This window comes from Rhinichthys klamathensis, unplaced genomic scaffold, assembly GCF_029890125.1.
Source record: "Rhinichthys klamathensis goyatoka isolate OS25496 unplaced genomic scaffold, OSU_Roscu_1.1 h1tg000515l_1, whole genome shotgun sequence".
NCBI lineage: Eukaryota > Metazoa > Chordata > Actinopteri > Cypriniformes > Leuciscidae > Rhinichthys > Rhinichthys klamathensis.
Window position 1 is genome coordinate 552,581 of NW_026606995.1, and position 9,920 is coordinate 562,500.

Below are 9,920 nucleotides of genomic sequence, written 5' to 3' on the forward strand. Positions count from 1 at the left end.
TTCTGTAGTATGCATTATTAGTATGGTGTTAATATCACTAAGTTTGATAATATCATTTATGTCTTTTAAATCAGTCTAATGCATTAAGCCATGTTAGTGGTTCAGAACATCCACGAGGAGGCGGGTTTCGTGACATCATCGCGTACAATAGAAGTCCCATTTCATTGGCTAGGCGCCAACCAATAAAACGGCTCCTTCGAACACCCCCGCTCCGCCCCCCTTCCGCTCTCACCGCCACTGAGTTACAAGTGCACACATCAGTTTTGCACCTCATATATCGCGAAGAGTAGCAAAAGTCAAGGCGCGAAATTTGAACTTGCAGTGACAGATTTGAGAAGTTGCAAGTGCCAATTTGAGGTTGTACTGCGAATTTGAATGTTAGAAGAAGTGCAAATATATTTTACATGTTTGTGACTGTCATTGTATTTCTGTGAATGGCATTTTACACATTTGTGACTGCTCGTCTGCAGCTTCAGATTCAGAATACAGGTTTGTGACTATTGTCTGCGAGTGCAAATTTCAACATTCAACTTCAGATTTTTATTTTACAGGTTTTCACATCGGAGCTGTGAGTGTAAATGTTCACATACAAGTACGAATATTTATTGTACAAGTTCTCAAATTCACATCTACGTGCTCTCGAGTTTAGCTACTGATTTACCTTCATAGAGAAAGAGTGCCTAGCGAGAGTGAGGTCTGCGGTCTTGGCCATTAGTTGATTTAGGCTACTTGTTTTTGTGTAGGTAATACGTTGTCAAATATGTTTAAACTTAAATAAACTACCTAAACAAGTAGTTATGTCTCTTTGTATTAATTTGACCTGTTATTGACGTAATGCGCGTCATTGACAAAATGCACAACCAGATGTTCGAATAGTTCGAATATAGCATGTGTTTTTTTAGAGGGATTTTTTAGAACGTAATTTTTGAGTAGCCTAATTTTGACAGCCCTAGGAAGGAACGACGAGTGTTATGCTGCGTTCCAGGCAGGTTTTTGAGCACGTAAATCACGACTTCAAACCACGACTCACGACTTTGTAGCATTCCAGGCCAGTCACGCCAAACTACCTGAGCGCAATATACATACTTATTGTTTCAGACACATAACATTGTAATACATAATCTTGTGTAAATTATTAACATTATTATTATATTATTATTAATTTGACTGCAACGTTATATTGTCCTAAAGTGTATTCTCACTGTGTACCGCCTGCAGAAACCCTGCATCCGTAGGGGCTGCCATTGTTGTTTTGTATGGTTTTGCGGGCTATGTGACGTCAGAACTCGTAACTGGGAGTACATCGATCTAGTACGAGTTCACGGGTGGGAAGTCACGGGTTTGACTGCCGTTCCAGTGCACTTTCACGGGTATAAGGTTGGAAAAACACGGGTTACAGGTTGCCTGGAACGCGGCATAAGTGTGTTGTTGCCGATGGAGTGAACGTCCCACATAGCAAAATTGGTTTGGCCCAGTGACGGGCCACACAATCCACTTTCACTTGGCCCAAATACAGCAATGAATTACGGTACATGACTGGACCAGGTCTGGTTGCCAGAACTCGGGCCACATATGACCCATGGCATAGCCATACCTCAGCCAAATGTATGACTATAGCTGGCCCTATTCTGGTCCTTTGTAGGACCAAACAATTCCCAGACAGCAATAGTGTCGGCCCAGATCCGGCCCACATCTGGGCCGTGTGGAATCCACGTGTACAAGAAGTGGGCCGGATCTGGGCCGACACTATGTTGCTGTCTGGGTTGATTCATGTCAGCCTCAACTAAACCATGATCTAGCCACTTTATATACACCCTGCTCAGCTAAAAAATGTCTGAAACACAACAGTATTCTTAACAAATGTTTATTTTTTCACATTTAAACAAAAAAAATTACAAAAAAACAAACAAACAAAAAACTTCTTGAATGTCAGCTCTTGAACGAGTCTTTTCCATACCGTGGCTTTACTCAGGTCTTTTGTTCTTGAACCTGAAACAAACACAAAAGAGAACATTATAAATTGAAAAAATATTTATATAAATTATTAATAATATAGAAAGCACACACACACCAAACAAAAACAATCATAAATGAATAAGACTACAAGGTCCGTGTACGTTTTGATAAGTTTGTTTTTCAGTTTAAAATGAAATAAGCAGAAACAAGAAAATGTTTTGTTTTTTTAATAAACAAAAATATAAGATTTTGACTATATTTTCATTTTTTGGTTCACAGCTGAAATCTTGTTTTTTTCATTTCTTCTTATTTAATTTCAAAATGAAAGACAAACTATCAAAACCCATAAACCCACTTGCTCACTTGTTACATAATTTATCAAACAAAAATTTCAACAAATTGCATAAATAATGAGTGATACCACAACAAAATCCACAATGGATTAGAAATGCAAACACACACACACACACACACACACACACACACACACACACACACACACACAAACATAGGCTAAATTTGATGTCAAATGTTTAGGAGGTCCAAATCTAATCTCTCTTTTACTCACCATGGCTAACTTACATTTAGGCTACTTGCTAAAAAATACAGTCAAGCTGTTTTTCAAAACTTTAAACTGCCAGTGTGTAATATACATGATAATAACATGTAATCGCTGTAATGATGTAAGTTAGCATAATTGCAAAAAATGTATAGGCTATTTCTTAAATGTTAAACTTTTTTTGTATGTGTTACAATACTGATTTTATCTCTCTGTGTCTCTGCATATTTGAAATTTTAAGAGGGCTTTGTCGTGATATGTTGTTTATATAACACAAATTAGCATTAAAAATTATCGAACTTAAAATTTGATAATCTCTATAGAAGATATAAATATCATAAGGGCACAAAATTGTTAAAATCCTCAATTAATAGAATATAAACAAAAGTAATCAATATCCTTATGATATTTATATTTTTGTGTGATGTTTCAGGTGCCAATTGCTGCTATACATTTTAGTATGTTAATCCATCAGTGTATGTCACTTAAATTGAAATGGCTGTGATGTAAAAATAAAGATGTCTGATGTCATTTAACGTCAAATGTAATCGACGAACATTTAGTCAACTTCTACATTTTAACTAACAGCTACAATTATACATTGTGGCACATCTGTAACATTTCACTTTCCGTCTATACTAACTCATACTAACTCTAAAATAAAAAATTATCACTTACCAAACTTCGCTCGCTTTGAGGTGAGAAGTCCGCAACCGTTAGTGAAATGCAGTCGAGTGCATCAGTGCGCGCCCACTTCTTCTTCGGCAGCGCTGGATCCGGAAGTATAAATAAATTTTTTTTTTTTTTTTTTTTTGGGTTGAAGCGTTCTAAACCATTAACTAAACCGGCTAAATCGCAAGATTGCACAGTTTCAATCAAAAAAAAAAAAAAAAAAAATATATATATATATATATATATATATATATATAAAGAAGACAAAAATACAAGATTGAGTGTAAAGACTACAATGAGGTAAAACTGCAAACCCATGAAGCATTGCGGTTTAGGCGCGCTTTCTGGTCGTGTTTTTCTAGATGCAACCTGATTGGTACATTTTTTTTAAAAAATGTTTTTTTTTTTTTTTTTTTTTTTTTTTTTTTCCCATATTAGGACGTTGTAAGAAAGAAACGATCGGCCTTCTTGTGCATGAAATGAGACAATCAAACAATTAAAGTTCTATTGTAAATTTAAAATTTATGGTGTTTCATATTTTAAATTATTATTAGGCTAATTAAACCTTGTTAATAGAGAGCAATAAGCCCATGGTGCAAACAGGAATAGGGGAAACAGCTGTGTTTATGAAAATATTATCAATTATAAAATATCTGAAATTACATTTTAACTGTGGGATAAGTCTGGCCAGACATGGGCCACATTTCTATATTTTACGTGTGAGACAAATAATACACGTTTTAACCACTGGCCCATATCCTGTTTGCCGCCTTAAAAACGGTTCAATCTGCCCATAACCGGGCTATGTTCGGTTCACATGCCTCATGCCAGTGCCGACTGAATGCCGTGCCGGCTTCATGTCAAATCTGGGCCAGAATTCTTTGCTACCTGGGAGCAGCTTAAGCTAAAGTCAGCAAACAAATTTGGCCCAGATTTGGCATGTGTCTGGCAAAGCTGGCATTCATCCGGCACTGGCATACAGCATGTGGGCCAAACATGGCCCGGGTTTGGCAGAGATGGCACTGGATTTAAGACGGCACCCAAGACATGGGCCAGATATCAAATGGAGTATTTGGCCCAGATGTCAAATATAGATATGTGGGCCATATATGTATGGCCGATATTGAGCCACATTTAAAATCATTTAAAAATATTTTTGAGTAAAATCCCAATGTTTTCCCATACAGAAAAGTAATATATTCACAAATATGTGAAACACTGTACAATCTATTGAAATACATTTTGAAAATATATTTTTAAAATGCATAACATGTTATTGTTAAATAACATGTTAACATTTTCACTGTAAAATATATTTTACAGTGTTTCACATATTTGTGAATATATTACTTTTCTGTATGGAAAAAACATTGGGATTTTACTCAAAAATATTTTTAAATGATTTTAAATGTGGCTATAGATCGGCCATACATATATGGCCCACATATCTATATTTGACATCTGGGCCAAATACTCCAAGCTATCATCGTCCAGTTTATGAATGTGTGTACACACACAATGTGTGTATTGCGCAGTGGCGTGCGAACTCGACTTGAAAACGAATGCCTTTGCCTGCCTTATTAGACTCAGTTAACCAGTTTAAAGATGCTTTCATGAATATAGCCTTCATTTAAATACATTTTGGAGAACAGACAGAGGAAGATCCGTGCATTTGATCGTTTGTGTTGGGCATGACATGCCATCCCTTTACATTTGAATGCAAAACTCCATAGAGTCACTTTATTCCGACATTGTCTAATATCCCAAATGTAGTTGTATAAGTTATTATACTATTATGCAAACCAAAGGACAGGCAATGGTTTTCGGGCTATAGATATAATATACAGATATACAGAAATAATGTTTGTCTCTTCTGTTTTTGTTGCAAAGATAGCTTATCTAATTATGATAATTTTAGTCATTTAAATGAAAAAATATCTAAATAATATCATGTTATATATAGCCTTATATATATATATATATATATATATATATAGGCCTATATGATCCAAAGTAACTAGTAACTAACTACTTTTTTTCATTGGATGCTTTTTTACTCTTACTCAAGTAACTTTTAAGATTATTACTTTTACTTTTACTTTGAGTAAATATTTCTATAAGTACTTGTACTTTTACTTGAGTACAGTTTTTGGATACTCTACCCACCTCTGCCAGTTCCATATTATCTTTATTACAAAATAAGGCAATAAATGGTTTTATTTTTTTAATTAGACTGCATTCTTGTCAATTTCTAAATGTTTACTTTTTGATTTATGAATTATAACAGACTGATGGGGGGGGGGAAATATTACTTTTTTAAAATTGGTTTTATTATTATTTAACAATTTCTTGCTTTTTGTTATTTTTTATTAGTTGTCATTTTTATATAAACTTTTAACTTTTAAAATAAAGGTTTTACAACAACATCACCATCTTCTGTTATATGTGGGCCTCCGTGTTCATCTATTGTACAGTGTATGATATTGGTGGAGGGTGGTGGGGGCCCACATCAATATTTTTTCAGGGGGCCCCGAATCCTCACACACACACACACACTAATACAACCAAACCATCGGAGTAGGGGGAGGCTCAGGGACGGACTGGGGCTAAAAAACAGCCCTGGACTTTCTCCCAAATAGGCCCATCATCCTAAAGGGATAAAATAATCTATAAGGGCTATACCCCAAAATATTTATTATACATATAACATGGTGGTGTTTTTTTACCTTACCTTTACCTTTACTTTTAACTTAAACTTTTTTACTTTTCACCATCATATGCGAAATAATCAAATATCTTGATATTCTGGTTCAACAATTCCTGAATTTTTTTTAATATATATATTAGTGTTGTCAAAATATTCGGTACTTCGGTACCAAGTCGGTACTAAAAAAATTTAAACGTCACGGTACCAAGTCCCGGTGGTACCGAGTACCCAGTCAAACCCGGTTCTGGATGCGCGCGCATGCACGAAGGGCGTGAAGTTGCGTCCTCTTCATGAAAGCGCTGAGACATGGCGACCGGCGGCGCTGCTGATGTGGTGTCTGTGTATATTAAACTGCAAAACGACTATTTAAAAATGAACCCTTCATGTTCTGCTTGTCTCTGTGTGAATGAACGGCGTAGACGCGCGGTTTCATTAAACGTTACCTCACACACACACACACAAGCACGATCGAGTGACGCTCGCGCTGTTTTCAGTCTCTGCTGCCTCACGATATGATGACATGATTCATGATTCCATTCATCTCCGAGAGTCACTTCATGAGCATTTTACCATTTCATTTGAGAAAAACTATCGTCATATCATACACACACAGAAACTCAAGGTCTTCACGGCAACCCGTCAAAATAAAAGTTTGGTTTAACTTAAAGAAATTGACAGAAATAATTATATTAGGCTACTGTACAATAGATTTAACTACGTCTCCATTAATTCAAGATACTACTACTAATAATAATAATGTGTGCATAGAAGGTTGCTTATTTTTCACTTGACTTTTTTTATAAGCAATATTTCTCAATATCATCAATATTTTCGTTTAAACAGCATGTAGCCTTCAATCCTTTCATAAATTTACCATCATAAATAATAAAGTCATTGAATTGAATTAAATTTAATATATATATATTTTTTTCAAATAGTTACATAAATTATAAAAAAAAAATAGTTCAAACTGATTTTGCTGTGGTACCGAAATTGGTACCGAGAACCGTAACATTTTAATGGTATCGGTACCGACTAATGGAATTTTGGTACCGTGACATCCCTAATATATATATATATATTATTCTCTAAAAACCTATTGTAGCATAAACATTTAGTATAAATATTTAATGCAAAATAAATAAATAAACTGCCATAACTTCTAAACAAAAACATTACTGCATTACATTTAATAGCCTACATTTATAGGCCTACATGACTATTAATATAACAGCATTTTTAATATGAATACAGGCACATTTCTGCCAAAAAATTTGTTTTTACTAAGTTACAGTTAATTCATGTTGTGGAGTGAAATGTCTTCTAACTGGTTTGTTCTTGGAACAATGTTTCACCTGTTTTTTTGCGTCAAGATGTTGAGAATATCAGCGCTGTTTAATCTGGCTTTTAACTAGCTTAAATCACAGCCATCTGTGGGTTTATAATAGAGATAGAGAATTCTGCGCTGAATTGAAATGCTTCTCAGTGGATCGCGCAGCTCTGTGTAATAATGTTCGCGTGATCGAGATTAGTCCGCACAGCTGCTTCGGCCGCGATCGCAGTTTTTTTGGGCCGAGCTGATAATGCTCCGCGCTGGCATCCAACTTAAAGGTGCATTGCTGCCACCTACAGTACTGGAGTGTGAAACAGATTAGTGGGGGGAAAAAACAGGTTATGACTGCGTGTGTGGCGGGTGGTGGGCCGGCCCGCCGGCCGTCCTGGAGTACCGGCCGTTCTGTGATACTCCAGATCACACAGATGGCCAGTCCGCGACCTGGAGCCGGCAGATATACGCCCCGGCAGTTTTAAGCTCCGGGAGTTTTACGACCCTGTTGTCCCTGATGCGTCCAGTAGAGGGATATACTGCGAAATAACATCATTAAATCGACGCTTAATATAACCCATAGACTTGACAATTTTGTGTTTTTTGTTAATTTAAATATAAACGTTATAGTGTAGATCTGCACGGATTAAATGATCTGTTTAACAAAAAAACAAGGGGGGTAAACGGACATCAAAAGAGATTGAATTAGGTTACACAAATCAATGCAATATTACATTTTGTCAATATAAAAACATGTAAGGTTCTTTACAACAGACTCAATGATATTATTTGTTTTATAAACCTTTGAGTTTAAAGGTTCTGACATTTTCTTAAAGGAAGAAAAAAATGAACTTTATATCAGAGGAGAATATTCTAGAATCAGGATTACTTTGAATGGTTCTGTCTTTATGAAGATGAAACTTGCCCAGAAGACAAAGTAATAATTCCGTATAAGCAAGTTTAACATCGTTAGAATTAAAATCTGACAAAAATAGATTCTGTCATTTGTATGTTAAATAATCTGCTAAAGTTATTGTTTTTTAGCAATGATGCAACATTTATTATTTATAAACGATTAGCTCGATAGAGCTATGGTAGGTAGATATCAATTCATTTATATATCAATGGATGGGTCTATAATGTATTTTGACAGGTTTCTGTTCTATCTGGCTTAAACTTAGCTAACCACGTGTAGGTTTAGCTTCCCCTATCTTCTCTACTCAATTTAAAATTCATTTTAATTTTAATTTTCTTTTGTTGCCTGTCTTTAGCTTGGCCTCTTCTGGTAAGACTCTGTTTACTCCTTGCATTAAAACATACTCCACATGGTTTATAGAGCAATATTACAGTAGATAATGGAAATATGTTAAAAAAAAAATGTACAGTCTATGGTGTGAACACACAAAAGACACATTTATAATAGGTATGTAAATCTCTCTCTCTCTCTCTCTCTAAGTAAAGAGTTAAACTGCACACTCACTCAAATACGTTAAAACACATTAAAAACTTCCCCATATGGTTTGAATGTAGATTCTGGTTTGAGTTGTTTCTTATAAATGAGATGATCTAATTATCTCATTTATATCTTAATATACATTTTTTCTTAAAATAGCTTACTGGTCTGGACTCAAATGTAGGGTATGTGCACTTAATGTGGGTTTTATCATACTCTGTCTTTACCAAGGTCTCTTTAACTTGGATCTCATAAAGGTGTGTTTGCTTTAGCTACTTAAAGAAATACACACACACACACACACACACACACACACACACACACACACACACACACAGGGACAAGGTCAAATTCACCATGGATGTCCTTTTTAACTTTTTTAATGTTTCATTTTTAAATGTTTCATCAGTGAGCAGGAGCAGTTAAAGAAAAAAAAACAGTTAAAGAAGAGTGGCAAACCATAGGGGAGTCATCATAATTCATAAATGGTGTTAATAAATATTTTTTTGTGAACAACAATATTGTCTATATCTTCTAAATGGCCCATGGAATTTAGAAAAGGGATAAATTGTGTTTGTCTTCATAAAATGCTGTGTAGGACACTGTTTTGTAGCTGTATGATGACCAATAGAATAGTACAGCAGATATTTCATCGAGGATCCATGTGATTACACGGTACTGCATGTCTAATGGGCTAAATATAGTTAATATCTAAATGTAACTTTATATAAATTCACAAAAACATATTTCACTCAGTCTCCTGTATATAAAAACCTACGGTGAATTGGCCTATACTGTCATAACACATAGTTGATTCAACTATGTGTATTTTTAATTTTTCAATTCACAAAAACAAATAGTCTTCTGTCGGTTGAGTGAAGAGAGTGAAGCCCAAATGAATATCTAAAGAAAATTTAATCCGTGGAGATCTACACTGTAACGTTTATATTTAAATTAACAAAAAACACAAAATTGTCAAGTCTATGGACGGGTTATTAATGTGTAAGCGTCGATTTAATGATGTTATTTCGCAGTATATCCCTCTACTGGACGCATCAGGAACAACAGGGTCCCGGGGCGTATATCTGCCGGCTCCAGGTCTGCAGCCTCCCCATATAGAACCATCGAGGACACTTTACAACACAGAACAGCATTCAGTAGGCTAGTTTTAAAACAAACAAATAATTAAATATTCCCTCATTATTTATTTACTTACTTATTTTCCGTCAGTTCATCTGCTGGTGTTCCT